Source organism: Hippoglossus hippoglossus, chromosome 21 (assembly GCF_009819705.1).
Source record: "Hippoglossus hippoglossus isolate fHipHip1 chromosome 21, fHipHip1.pri, whole genome shotgun sequence".
NCBI lineage: Eukaryota > Metazoa > Chordata > Actinopteri > Pleuronectiformes > Pleuronectidae > Hippoglossus > Hippoglossus hippoglossus.
The window spans coordinates 14,090,735-14,106,588 of NC_047171.1; the positions used below are offsets into that span (position 1 = coordinate 14,090,735).

The following is a 15,854-nucleotide window of genomic DNA, read 5'->3' on the forward strand; positions in this document are numbered from 1 at the left end:
AGGATGAAACTGTAAGTCAATGTCAACCACAACAAAAAAATTGTTTAAATGTGTTCTTTTCTTACTGTTACAGCCAAATATAAAAATCTCATAAGCTGCAGACCATAAAAAAAAAAGATCATCATAACCTTTTTTTTTTATGTTCTCTGCTCTTTTTTTAATCAATTTTTATGTAAAGCACTTTAACTGCCTGTGTGTATGAGATGTACAGTTAAAATAAACTTGCTTTGCCTTACAACAATAATTATAGACAGAACATGTGTCCCAATGGAAGACTTAACATCACCCCTGCAGTTGTAGCTTTTAAAGGGATAGTTCCCCGAAAAAAATGAAAATTCACTCATTATCTACTCACCACTGTGCCGATGGAGGTGGTGGGTGAAGTGTTTGAGTCCTGAAAACACTTTAGGAGTCTCCGGGGTAAACAGCGTTGCAGCCAAGGTGACCTTCTCTTCAGACAGAATAAAACAACAGAAAAAAAACACAACATGCCTCCATACTGCTCATGTGGTGTCATCCAAGTGTCCGTGAGAACATGAACGCGCCTCCGAAGAGGATATCAGAGGAAATGGTGGAAATGACGCCGTTTCGAGTTGAATCTGAATGTCGGGGCTTGCTGACACTTGGATGACACCACACGCGCAGTATGGAGGCATGTTACGTTTATTTTCTGTTGTTTCTTATGTCCGGAGAAGAGGTCCCACTTACTTCAATTGTATTGGATTTGGCTGCAACGTCGTTTATCCCCGAGACTCCAAAAGTGATTTGTGGACTCAGACACTTCACCCACCCCTCCATCGGCAGAGTGGTGAGTAGATAATGAGTGAAATTACATTTTTCGGTTACCTATCCTTTTAAGGTGTAATAACAGAAGGTTGTAAAGACTCTCCAAATTTTTTGTTTGGTTCAATTGTTCGTTTTTTTATTGCATTCTAGTTTTAATTCTTTTTAATTTTAATTCAAACATTTTTTTGTAAAGTGAACTCAACAGGTTTTGCTGTATCATGGTTCTGTTATCATGTCTTGTGATTCAAGGTTGTGGACATTTGCAATGCGGTTACAGTCGTGGTTTCAGAACGGGTTGCACTCCCGGCTGCTGTAGTTCTTTACATCAAAGCACTTCCTCCTGGGACAACACCACCAGAGAGCCGTGACATTGGTCCAGGTAAAAAAAATAAAAAATACTACTGAGGATATTCCAAGGACTTATCCGAAAGTCTCTTTAAACCCCTGTTCTTTGCTTCTCACTTTTTCTTTGGAACATCCCCCTCTTACACAGAAAATGAATGTGGTGGCGCTCTGCACGGCTGCTTTTTCGTGGACCTGGATGGATTGCATGCAAGCGATGAGATTGGTTTCAGTGTTCCCCGTGGACTCAAGCCTTTGGTGTTTGGTGATAAATGCCTCCTGTGTGGTAATACAGTGTGATTAACGGACACAGCCCAAAGCCTGATCCCTCCTCTCCCTCCTCGCCGCACCTGAATCAATCATCTACATGGAAAGACCCCAGTCTTGTGCAGGAACAGCTGCTCGGAGCGCCGCTCTCTCCTCTCTCACTTTGGTCAAGCAGGGATGGCTGCAGGACTCACTCTGAGATGGAGTAGATACGAATAGATCAAGCACACGCAGCCGTTTGCGGTGGTGACTGTTTGCTCGTGCTTGTGTTGCATGCATTTTTAAAGACACATTCAATCCATAGTCCGATAATCACGAATAAAGATGTTTATGTTCAGCTGAATGTGTTTTTTTTTTACCAGAGCCATGTTTTAATCACATGATTTCCTTGCACCCAAGCCCTGGGTAAGTCTTTTAAATCTCTTTTCATTCTGTGAGTCATGAAGAAGTCCTATGAAAAAACCAAAATAAACCAGTGATATTTAAAAAGCAAAGAATAAAAGTTGTCACAGCAAAACAGCTTGGAAAATTGCTTATCTGCTTTTCTCTGGCCTTGATTTTTTTCCTGGCTTTAATCTAAACTAGTGCAGCACCCAATATAAACCTGATTGTTTGGAATGGGCTGTTTGTTTGGTTTGTGGTGATGGTTGCTTCTTTCTTTCTGAATGTGTAAAAGTGACCTGCAAGGAAAGACCGGCTGAGGGGGGGCTCTGAAGCTGCACCACCGCTGCTGCACAAAGAGCTGTTCACCTGTTTATTCAAACTTCAGTGAAGCTTGTTCAGTATACAGAACCACGATCTGGAGAATCGTTGCCGTTGCCGTAATCGACCATGTCACTTGCATCGATGAGTCACAGCTGCTATAGAGCGCTGGTCACCTGTTTATTCAAAAATGATTTATATTGAACGTATTGCGTGTTCAAATCGCACCTAATTCGACACAGCGCCTCCTTGGGCCGTTAACAATACGCATACTTCTGAAATTATTAGATAGATGTTTTGCAATGCTTCTTTCGTTTTCACTTTACATAAGATATTTTAAAAGCATACAAAAAAATAATCTTACAACCCTTTGTGCCACCTACTCTGAACATCCACATAATGGATACATCCACATTCTTTGGATGCGGAGGTGACACGGTGGGTTGAATTGAAAAGAGTTACTCCACACATGGTTCCTCTCTGAGCAGCCAGCGTGATCAAATTTGAGATTACAAGTGACATTAAAAAAAGGCTGCAGCAGCAGTTTTACAAATAGCCATGAAACCACATCATTGGGTGGGAGATTATGGCAGTGGCATAAGCAGTCAAATCAATCCCTGAGTATTTCTGTGCGAGTCGATAGGGGATCCAGGTTTGGCCCATTAGTCATGTTGGCACCTCGCATTGCATTCCCAGGCCTGATACAACCCTGCAACTTCTCTGCACAATGGTGTTGCTGAAGGCTCCAATATAATATAATACACTGACTTTTATAGGTGTGTGAGAACTGGAATCAATGCTAATTTATGTCATGTGGCATTAATATGTATGGGTTTGTTCTCCATCTTGAAATATTTAACACAGGCGTAATCACCTTCTTTATGGCATTGGGCAGGAACAAGCCATTTGCTGAAAATTCACGTGTATTGCTCAAAATGAGGCACTCAAAGACACTTAATACTGTTCCTTCCTCTGTACGTTATTATTATTCACAGACATGCCTGGCATCACAAGTGGAGCAAATGCCTCCAGTGTTAAGACAATTTCCTTTCACCACACTCGAAGAGAAAGTAAATAAATTCACAGCTCAGTTTCCAAACATGAGAACGGAGGCTCGTGCAGAATGATGAATGAGGCAAAGTTCACCCTCCGTTGCAGAATGAGGCCTGATGAGAAGTTAACTGATCCCCGGATTTGTGAGTGGGATTTACAGCTCTGTTTTGTAGCCGCTCATCCGGCACCTCGAGAGGACCGCCTCACATTGAGGGACATCGTATTCCTATGATGAGGTTGATGTGCTGTATCACAACATGCGCTGCGACATAATGCTATTTGTTCCACACCAGCACTCTGCGATGCCGCAAGATGTTCCTCGACTCTCCAGTGCCGTACTGTTGTTAGGATGGATTTTCAATCCATACTTATTATACTGTGGCCTGGGATCCAATTTAAGCTGCAATATCGTTGGTGGGTGTGAAAAGAAATTGATCAAAAGGTGAAAATTCTGCTCCTTCGGGATATAAACTACTGATTAGTCACCATAACATACAACAAAAAAACACCACACCTGAAGCTTCTGTATAGAAAACATTACACTTGCGTAAATGTCAAATCAGACAATTACAGATAGTTGGGAATTTCTAGATTATAAAAACTTGTTTTAATATGTGACAAGTAGAGCGCTTACCTCAGCCAAGAGCCTAACAGACCCCTCGAATTTAATCAAGCTGCACCAAACACACTCATAGATATCAGCTCTCTAAACATGACGGAATTCTTTCATCAAGATCCATGAAATATTCTCAGAGAATTTAACGAAAATGCTGCAAAACGCCCTCTCTCCTAATGATAAAGAAAGTGAAAAACAATGTCTGGATCCACACCAAAATTGTAATGGATTCCTGCCCGTCATTCCACCAAGTTTCATGAAAATCTGTTCACAAACCAACCCACAAACAAGAGGACGGGGTAAAAACATAACCTCATTGGTGAACGTGATTAAAAGGTGCTCTTGCTTTACATGCTGGCTTTATGTTAAATTCTAAATTGAACAGTAATGAAGACAAGTATCTGTCTTTAACTAAGTGCACTGCCGCTCGAATATCCGTAATCATTTCCCAAAACAAACAAGGAACAAGCACCTATTTATAAATGCAGGAATTTAGGAGGCAATCTGGACTGCAATCTGTTCAGTGAGATTATTCCAATCTCTCCCGCAGCACGGCTGACTGATGCAGCGGCACAAGGAAGACGCAGGAGACATCAGCGGTAAAGATGTTATACAGTCAACATCTTTTATTGATTACTATTTTATTGCATATGTGCCAGAAGATGTTGGATCGCCAGCACAATGTAAAGGTGACTCTACCTGTGCTCACACTGTGAATGTGCTAGGTGCTCAGTCAACCATTGAGTCCAAATTGGGGGAGCAGTCAGAGCGAAGCAGGCGGCCCGAGCTAACCTCCCCACAGTATAACTTACCTGTCACCAGCTTGGCCCACATAAGGACAGATGACTTCTCCCCGGGTTGTTATAATAAATCAACTACAGAGGTGGTTATTCCTGGCACTGCCCCCTCGTCCGCTCTTACAGGTATCAGTCGAGAAACAACACCGCTCTGCTGGAGTTTTCCCGTGTCACTGTTCACTGGTACGTCAATGCTTCAAGTAAACGACATACACGTCCAGTCGCCCACACACAGGCAAGAAAAATTCCTCTGTGAATTAAAAAGGAAGCTCACCAGGTCTGCCTTCTTGATGTGATTGCAGAACATTTTGTTTTGCTCTTCTTTTCTGTGATTCTTGGAATTAATCTTACCAAAAATACAAACTGAGCGCTAATTAAAACATAAGGTTTGCCTCTTTACTTTGACTCTTGAGTCTAAAAGTGGTGACACAACCGGTGGAAAATACTGAGTCTGAGGCCAAATATTTGTAGAACACAGCATAAAAGAAGCACCAGCCAATTGTCTTCAAAGCAGTTTCAGGAACTTGCTGATCAGGCAGCTCCTGATCAACAAACACTTAAGAATTTATGGTAGAAGAAATATTCAAGTTTCTCACAATTACCTTTTTATGGACTGTTTAAAGCACAGAGGTAGAATGTTCTTTTCTCAATTAAGGGGAAAAGAGAGCCAAAGTTAATTGCCCCTCTGATAACAGGAGCACTTGCGCGGCACAGACACCAAACAGGCCTCATGGGGACATTAAACACAGGATCTTTGAATTGCTGCACCAGCTGACTCATTCTCATCACACTGATGACTGCATTTAACTAGATCAGTATGAGGTGCTTTGCTTCTCTTCTTTTTTACTCCAGTCTAGGGGGTGATCACAGCCTGATCACAAGCTGACTGGGAAGTGGGAGTTAAGATCCATGACAGCACATCTGGGATCCGAGCGTCGTGATGTCACATGGTTCAGAACTAGCACAGGGTATTTATCACGTGTAATGATAAAGATCAAAAATGAGAAAACAGCTGAGTCTTCACAGTGTCATTGGTTTAAGAGAGAAAACTGAGGCACAAAGAATGCTCTACATTTCGGTTCCTGTTACGACAATGTCAGTTCTTACAAGATCTAAAGGCTCATTTATGCTGCCTTTATGCATGAAAAGATGAAATAATGTAATGTCACTTTCGAAACATAAATTAATCCGTTGCATTGGCATGGTTGTGAAGCAATACATAAACTAGAGGGTAGCGCACGGTTGAGAGTGTCTGACATAAAAAACATGGCAGCATTGGAGGAGGTTATGATAATTTATATCTTAAGAAAGAAGCAAAAGTGGATGCGTTGTAAACAATGATCCAACCACAGAGTCGCAGTCTCTCCTGAAAGATCTTTCATTGTGGAAATTTATTTCCCATGTCATATGGTCTTCTTGCTTAAGCTAGACGTTCACAAAATGAACGTTTTGTCCGTATGAATGGACAAAATGAAAGTGTAAAGGTGAGTATGGACAGAAAGCTCCGTCCATTTCCGTAAACGTATCTCGAGTATAAATGAGCCTCAAGTCTCCCCAAGTCAGCTCCCAGAAAACTGTGGATCACAAAGGTCAGAGCCAACCTCTTGACCAAATGTCACACTTTAATCACACTATAAAAGCTGAATCAGGCAATTGGAGACTCATATTTGCCAGACCAGCAAGTATTTGACAGCGGCAGCAAAGCTACAAGAATGCTCTGGCGAGCCGCATGGCTTTCATTAACTAGAGTGGCTTTTAGAGGAGGACACTAACTTCCATCCATACTACATCTCAAACAGTCCCAAGCCAAATGGACAAAGACAAATATTCATTATAACTCATACACATGCAAAGCTTATTCATCTTTCCCAAATGGTAATACTGCAATGGCCTATAAGGGCTTACAGTTATTCAATCAATGTGCCCTGAGCAGTAATGCGTGAAGACAACTCAGGGCTCCCTGTTTGGTGCATCATGCATCAAGCAGCAGATTTCTGTGTGGAACTGGGGCAGCAACGGAAGACAGACATTACATGGCAAAAAAAAGAAATCTTCCTGATTTAAATTTCTGAAAACTGGGTACACACTCACATAAAGTAATACACATCTTTACTCAGCAAAGCATTGTGTGAGAAAACAAGGATTACCCTGGAGATTCTAGTCAGGGGAAAAGATTATTCTGACTCATAGCTCTTAAAGTTTGTCTCATCATCTGAGCACAATTTCCTCCAGTTTTTCTGCAGTATGAAACTATTGTATTACTTCCTATTTTTAAGTGCTCTGACAAAATGTTTAATGAAACCTGCACGCGTCAGGATTCATCTGGAGTTGCGCCTGATAATTGTAAATCCAATATTCACTTTGTTCAAACATTCACTCTGTTTTTGGTCTCTACCGCCTCTTCAATTAAATATCTAGTCTTTCAGCTTCTGAACACTCCACTGTCTGTACGGCTGCGCTGGGCAGGTCTTGGGGTTTTTAGACCTTTTTTGATTGTGTCTGGAAACAAGGTTAAGAAGCACAGAGTGAAATAAAACAAAAGTTGTGTGCTGAGCAGAACTGAGGAGAGCTGCAAAGCTGGGTGATAAAACCGTTTATTCATTACCACAAGCAGTCCCGTGTCCATTATACTTGATCATTGCATCTATTATTGTCAAAAATATTAATTAGAGCAGCTCTTACGTTTTTAACATAAATAAATGAATCTGCCCCATTTAACCCAGGCCTTATAGCCTTTCTTGTAAAGTTGACTTTAAATGTGAAACACGTAAGTAGTGTATGTTTAAACAGCCAATGTGATGGAGGGAAGATGGTTGAAGCAAAGAGGTACAGGAACCACTTTAGGAATTTCATTTCATAGTTCCTACCCCTGAGAGTCCATCTGTTTGATATAGTATCAAACCTCTTATCAAATATTAATGTCCGAGCCCAAACCAACAGTCGGACAAGGTTAAGTTAAGCATGAGCTCTTCTTCTCAACCTCCGCTGGAATATCGGCTTCAAACTATTCTCTTTTTGCAAGCAAGTTCTGTTCCTCTTGAAAAATGAAAAATAGCACTCCACAATTTCTCTGCCATTGTCTAATTGGGACAACACTGACTTCCTTGACAGCTTCATTTTCTGTTTAACAATGGTGAACAAATGACTGGTATATGCTGTCGCACTCTCTCTAGAGGTAACACTTACAGTAATTATCAAACCAACTGCGACTACCGCTCAGGCCTGCCAGCGATGACGACTTGAATTAATGACACATGAAAAGCAATATCAGCGCCCTGGAAGTTCAAGGCCTGCAAGGGCACTCTCAGCCTCCACACATAATAAACATCCCATCATTGTGGTGAGCACTTTGCCTCCCACATCTAAGAATATGACCAGAACTGTAAATCTGCTCAACTTTCCTCCCTCGGGTTCATCTGCGTCTGTGGGGGCTTCCATTACCCTGCTGCTTCACTTTGTCTCTTTGAGGTCTTTCAGTGTCACTCTCACACGAAGAAAGAGAAGAAAAGTCCATAAAATGTAAAGAGAGAATCTATCAATTTACTGATCTTAATGTTTTTAATTAAATGTTCAAATTTGGGCTTTTCTGTCCTGCCTCACACATCCAACCGATATTCTCAACCATAGACTGTGTGAAGACAGACGACATGACGTGAAGCCAAATCATCTCGAACAACCCCTGGTGGCTGGCTGCTGTATAGGATATAAACAAACAACTCCTCCATGTTAGTAGATGGGACATGTGCCAAACTTAGTCAAACTCCATGTTAAATAAACATTTCTCAAAGATGGTGTCTGTCATTTTAGGTAGTTGTTTTCACATCGATGTATATGCTCAGGTGTTAATTTTTCTGGTATGTTTGGTCTTATGATTAACAGCTGAGATGGACTCGCGGTTGGTTGAGTGCCTGTATCCAGGATATTTTTATACAGGAGGAAGGGGAGACGCGCCATCCAACTTAATGTACAGTCTATGTTCCCAATACAGGTTGGATATTTTAAGTAAGCTATGAATTAATACTTATTTTGCCTTTATATCTTGAGGAGCTCAGAGGAAAATGGAAATATTACACTGTAGAGTTGAATGACAACAAGGCAAACTCAGTCTGATGAGAAGCCCACCATGTAATAATAGAACAGTTAGAGTGAAAAATAGTTTTCTGAACTGATATTTCCAAGAGAAGAGATATATAAGTTGTATGAAGTCAAATATACAGACAAGATATTGACTGTGTAGTTACCAAAGAATCTATGTGAGTGTCGGCAAATGTAAAATACAACAGCTCTCAGCATTCAAGTTCATTTGGGTCAGCTTAGTAATGAGTCCCTCCCACAAGCTGGTTCAGGGAGAAGCGCTGCAGTGGTACATGTCATGCACAGGTAGCAGACAGAGTGAGAGAAGCATGGTTTAGTGCTCAGAGCTGTAAGTATTAATGACCACACAGTAATTGCAGCTCTCTCTGCATCACTTGTTATGAATAAAATATGATGTGAAGTGTTTTTTCAGCCAAGGATCAGGCCGTGTCATCAGTGCGCCATGTAAATAATAACAATGTATTACTGCTCCTGCTGGACCGTTGGAGGAAAGATAGAGAATGTGGTGACTGGTGGCGGGGGGGGGGGGGGACCTTACTTCATAGATTTGCGGTTCTACGAAATAAGTAGATGAGATACACATAGTTTCAGATACTTATAAAGTTGCATAATTAAAGCAAGGAAACATGATTAATAAAGCATGATCTCAGCCAAGCAGATAATTCCTTTAAAGTAATGCTATCCATCATTCAAACTCTGAGCTGGAGTGACTATTAACACGCTGCTTTGAGACATGCACTGAACTCCGGATATTCTCCTGAAATTATCTGGAGGGGCCGTGTATGATAATAAAAATGTCCGAGTCAGTTGCCAAGGACATTCTATGCAGACTTTTTCCGGCCAGCTCCCCAGTAAAGACGTTGGCGAATGTTACAATACAGCAGGATATTGTCCTGAGAATAAACAGGGAGTGAGTGGGCATGTTGATGACGTTTCTAACACGCAACACACGAAAAAAGAAAAAAAAACAACAACAAAAGAAATATATCTCATCAAAATATTTCAGGATGAAAAAAGATGTTCCATACACGTATGTCAAAGTCTGGGTTGTCTCACCCGCAGACACACACACTGACACCAACTCAGCTGACGTCTCTGAGACGCTACAGTTTAAACGTCCATTTGTTTGAAATGACCGCCACAATATCACGATGGCACCGTCCATCAGCCCAACTACTTCCAATAAAAGCGTTTGAAAGAATCTGAAAAGGAAATGAGATAAGAACAAAACCAAAATCAATGCAATCTTCATAATCAAGAGTGATACTTAAATGTCCTATTTTCTAATTCTTCTGTCTTTTTATTCTGATTCACACTGCAGACACCCTTGGTAACACCGTTCTCCCAGTCTACGTAACATCAACCTTAGAGGAGACTGCGACGCAAACATCCAGAATCACAGCGGACGACATCTTCCCTCTGCCGTTGCTTCATAGGCACATCTCTCGCTCTCTGCGTTTCATCAAAGAGGGGCATCGAGTGTCCGTATTTTACCCGTGTTCTGGCTCGGGTCTCTTTGTACTTCTAAACCGAGCATTCATTATGCATAAGCAACAAGAAAGTTGCTAATGAAGATTTTTTTAATTGATAAAAACTGCAACATCAGCATCTGCATGGAATTACCATGAGGCCACAGTTAAAAGGGAGGGAACTAAGACGAACTGAAAAGGGGGACAAAGGCAGACTGTCCAATGAGGGTCGACTCTCAAACGTATTTATATTGATGCAGCTGCTCTGAATATTGTCCACATCCTCCGTGTGGATGTTTATGGTCTAAACAAATCATAAATTGATGCACCTGCCAAACAGGTAGGAAATGGATGAAGCAGGATAAAATAAAACAGACCGGTTTGCTTCTGAAAAGCAAACAACTATAAAAACCAATCAATTGTTAATTTGGTGTCTCTACATTTATTGAAATTTCTCTTGATTGTATTTTCAAACCAAACTCCCATTTTCAACGACACGTAGTGACAAAAATGTCTTCATGAATTGAAATGTAGGCAGGAGATAATTTACTTGTTTGTAATTACTAGCTCGACAATTAAAAGGTGTGCACTGTGCAAACACTGCTGCGCACCACTGACAATATTAGTTACTGAAAAAATACCTCCTCAATATCTTTAATTTCCATGTGAGCATCTTTTAATCTTGCTGGGGTTGATTGGGAGGATGTAGCTGTGTTTGTCTGATACCACTCATACTAATTTAAAAAAAGAATTATAATACATTTATTATAATATAATAATACAGGATGGTTTGATAAGCATCTGATTGTTCATGAAAACACAGAGAGAGAGAATACTATGGCTTTGTACAAGGATGAGTCATTTACATCTGTCCGCGTGTGACAGCTTTATCTACTTTAATGTCGACTTAAATTTGTACCTATTTTTTGTTTTTGTTTATTTTTATAATTTCTATTAATGTTTAACAATAGTGTCTCTTTTGATTTGCGAGCAGCAGGAACAGCGCGACCTGTCGTACAAATGTTTATACGAGCAGGAAAAAGAATCACAGCATAAACTACTGAAAACAAGTTTATTTCTACATTTTAATATGGTTATTCAACATGTTTTTGACCTCAAAGTATTGATACTAAATGGAGAATAAATATTTAGTATTAAACTGTGAAAATTAATTGCAGGATTTTCCACCGGCCGACGTTGCTGTTTCACGTCATACCCATAACCCTAACCCATTTACGTTGTTATGGACACAAAGAAAATACACCGCGCCTTTTTTTCTTTTCCTGATGATCTCACTAGTCCTCTACATAGTAAAGTAGGGGTTAGTAGTTAGGACGCGTGTTCCTGTTACCTTCCCTGCTACCTGCTTCAAGGTACCTGTTACTTGTCTGCTTATATACCTGTTCTTCTTCATTTATTTTTATTAAAGTAGCTTCACTGCATCTGTGAACTACCTGTTTGACGGTTTGACAGCGCTGGGCTGCTCCTTGGCTGAGCTCCTACCACCCGCTGTGATTTTTGTATGAATGGTGTTGTCATGCATGAATGTTTTTGTGTTCTGGTCCAATGACCTTGGCACTACACGGAAGCTGCCTCTTCTCAGTGTCTCTGATTCATGTGTCTCTTCCACCATTAATGACATGACTGCTGCAGAAATATCTTAAATTGTTTTTTTTTCTAAATCATGATCAGATGGGAGAGTTTGACAGAACTGTGCGATAAACAAATGTACTATTATTGTCTATCATCCACAGGGGACATTTAAAATGAATGTGGCTGATATTTGCTCATGTACAATTCTGTGGACATTAAACTTAGATGATAATAAAGATATTTATACATGGAAGATTGGACAGCCCTACGTCTTATACAGCTGATTTATTCAAGGTGTATATTGTAAGCTTCACTGGAGACTTCCGGCTGTATGTTTGATAATCACATTTCCTCACCTCAGACCTGCAGCTGTATCAATAAAACTGTGGTTGTTGTTTTTTTTCTAATCTCAATGACATATTCTGATGGTACAAGGATGGAAACCGAGGGTAAAATATTGCAGAAACTGAATAAGGTTGCTCTCAATTCAATAGAAGACAACATCAAATGTTTCTCTGATATTGACCTGCAACCTTTTACTACACATGCAAATACTCTTCAGAAGACATGGTTTACTCAGACCTTGCGTTATGCATTGGTATATATATTGGTAAAAAGAAATTCTTCCTTGTTTTGTGATCTGGTGTCATACTGAATAAAGTGCATTTGGAAACTATGCAGACTCCTTTACTCTTTTTTTATTCCAGCCTTAAAGCAAAATAGATTTTTAGACATTTAGTCATTTAAAATTGAAAAAGAATCATTTATATGGACACAAAACTTAATTTATATGGACACAATATTCCAATATTAACCCAATCATACAATAGCATTGTAAATTACACTGTTTCAAGTTGGGGTTTGAAAACGGGCGGAATATCGCTGGACGTAATGACATAGTGGAAGTAATCATGATATGATGAGTCATAATCAGACTATGCTTTGTAACATGTTAACGGGAATATGAATGGAATATTCCATTACCAACACATGTAAAGACCATGACCAAAATAACGTCTTATTCTAAATAAGATCAATGGTTGGATTATTGGTGTATATGTATATGTAGTATAGTTGGTGACATAAGTATTCAGAACCTTTGCTCTGACAAGCACTTGACTGGAGTCCACCTGTGTTAGAGTCAATTGATTGGGTATGATTTAAATAGTCCCACATGTCTATCTCACGTCTCACAGATGATCATGCATGTCAGAGCAAGCTATAATGTTGAATGAACGGCTGCAGAGCTCAGAGACAGGATTGCGTCAATGGACTAATGAATGTAAATTGGTGAGGGATTATTTTTAGGGCTGCAACAAAACAATGTGGAAAAAGTAAATGGATCTGAATACTTAGAAATGTAAGTACCAGAGTAACTCCAAACCCAGCACTTGGATAATGAACATGAATCAATCAGAAAGGATTTCAGCCCTCCACAATGCCGGCCTCTGAAATGACATGGTAGGAAGGCAATCTGCTCAACAAGCCCGGCTTCATCCAGCTGAACATGGCTGAAACCATGATTCTCTCTCCCCACGCAGAGAGCAACTTCAGACGACATCACTTAGAAGTATGTTTCTCCAGAAAACACCCCTGAAGAAACCCAGCCTAGCTGTACCTGCTCCACTTCTGCCGCTCACTGACTGACGGCACACTCCAGAGGAACCACGCTGCAGGACACACACACTGATCCGGGCTGACGCGGCTGACCTTTCTGCGCGGCTGGTTCGCTGTGCTGCGCTCCCTAGCCCGGCTGAAAAGGCCATGCAGTGCCATGCAGGCAGGGCCATCGCAGCCCGCCACGCCCCACCTCCACCTCTCGGTGCCACCTCAGGAGCTGGCAAGGTGAATGGCTGAGACTGCAGAAAAGACAGCCACTCAATCTGAGAGCCTTTCAACCAGATAACAAGGGCATGCCATCTGAATTTGGCAGTGATGTATGATTGGTATTCCCCATTGCACCCTTAGGTGGCATAAAGATTTTTCTAGAAGTGGATTATTTTAGTTTCCATTACAAATTATGTATTTTGCAGTGCAAAGGAGTAAATGCTTTTCTGTATTACTTTGGCCTTATATCATTTAGTATATTTTAATTAAGGCATCGCTTATACACAAAATGATGATGAAGATGAAATTTGCATAATGCTTTTAGTCATCCCTCTTAGGAAATGTGCCGCGTGCAGTGGATGCTTAGCGAGGGGTCTAACGGGTGCATCTGCCAACAGTCATGGTCGAGGCAGAATCATCTCAGAATAGATGCAGCGGGAGCCCACTAAAGAACAAGGGGCGAGGGGACGGTAAGTGCAGAATAGATGCTGCAGCTGTGAAATGAAGAGCTGTCACATCCAGTGAGCACTTTCCAGAGTAAAGGAAATACTTGGCACAGCAGAAATAAATCATGTGCTCTTGTAGTTTCAGTGTGTGATTGTATTTTTCCAAACAGAGAAGGAAATTGTTCGATGTTCAAAAATGCAGCGTGTGCCTGGAAAGATATTCTGTTTACTTGTGAGAGAATCTTTGAGGATTTATGACCGACTGATGGATGTTTAACATTTGGATTCATGGACAGATGTGATGCTATCAAAAGTTAGTGACTCCAAAAACAATCACTGCATTGAAAAATACATACGTGCATCCACTCAGCTGAGTGAGGACATGCACAAACTGTATACAATGCATGCAATGAAATGTATTTCCATCTGCAATTACTGCTGAAAAACAGCTAATGCATTACACATGAAGTGGTTCTTAGCTTTTCCTCTCAGATAACTTCATCATCTTGCAATAATTCGAACTCCTGAGATGATGCGGCATCAAATATCAAGCCTGAATGTGGTGCGATAGTAGCGACTACAATATTTTCTGGCCATTTTCCATAGCTGCAATTAGAGCTTTGATCCAGCGACAATGAAACCACCACAGGGTTGTGGAACATTTGAACCGTGTAATTTCTTCCATGAAAGGTGAGTTCTGTAGACGGCTCTGAACTATTGGTAAATGACAGTCAGGGGGAATAACGGCAGCAGCTGGGCAGGAACAAGTTCACTGTGTGTGAAGGGCTGATGTGAGCACAAAGGACAAACATGGGTGATTTATACGATGGTCGAGCAAACAAAAGGTTATCCGGAATGCTGTTTTGGTGTTTTCTATCACTGTGTGATGCACAGTGCAATGCAAATGTAAAGAACCCGATGCTGGGTGATTGGAGTTGTTTTACAGTATCTGTTTGTGGAAACTTACAGTAGTCACTGATATAGACTGCTGATAGAAGGTTATGGCTCTATTGTTCCACACTTCCTGACTTAACTACAATATATCTCTTCCGGTGGAGATTGTGAGTGAGCACCCATTCCATCCTGGGCCATGTTCCATCGCCGCTCACTTCAAGGCTCAAGACTGAAGTCTGGATTAGAGGTTAAGGACGCATATTAACGCCAGGTGTGAACAGGGTCAAAGTTACGTGTGGAATGAATCATGAGGCCCCTGTGGTTTTGGGGCCACAAAGCATGAGTATTACAGATTTGTGACCCTGGGAGTACAGTGTGGGGACCACAGTGACTTTAGAGGACATTACCATGACTTGCATTGATTTCCTGTAGACTTACTCAAACCTTAACTATAGTTACGGAAACCTAACCTCAACCAAAACATTATTTTTGCCCCTATAATGTGACTGGGCCACTACTTGGACCACACACACACACACACACACACACACACACACACACACACACACACACACACACACACACACACACACACACACACACACACACACACACACACACACACACACACACACACACACACACACACACACACACACACACACACACACACAGTTGTGTATCCATTACTTTGAAGGACCTTATATTTCCTTCAGTGATTTTCTGGAGACTTAACCTTAACCATAACCTTAACCACCTTAACCATAGTTACTACTTGTCTAAACCCTACCCTTATCCCTGCTCTTTGCCCGAGACTTAACCTAAACCTAAACTTCACTTACCCTTAAAACCCTAGCATTTAATGGTTTACATTATGGGCACTCTCTTTTTGTCCCATAGGAAAGACAAGTCCCCACAGTGTTGCTGTTTAAACAGATTTACTCAACATGAATACCGGGACACCACA

The 15,854-nt window shown here is 41.0% G+C and overlaps 1 protein-coding gene across 1 annotated transcript in view; it reads right to left on the bottom strand.

Annotated features, from left to right (window-relative positions):
- Positions 1-15,854, bottom strand: part of hs6st3b (heparan sulfate 6-O-sulfotransferase 3b) — a 61,496-nt gene that overhangs the window by 43,967 nt on the left and 1,675 nt on the right. The gene's annotated exons all lie outside the window — the stretch shown is intronic.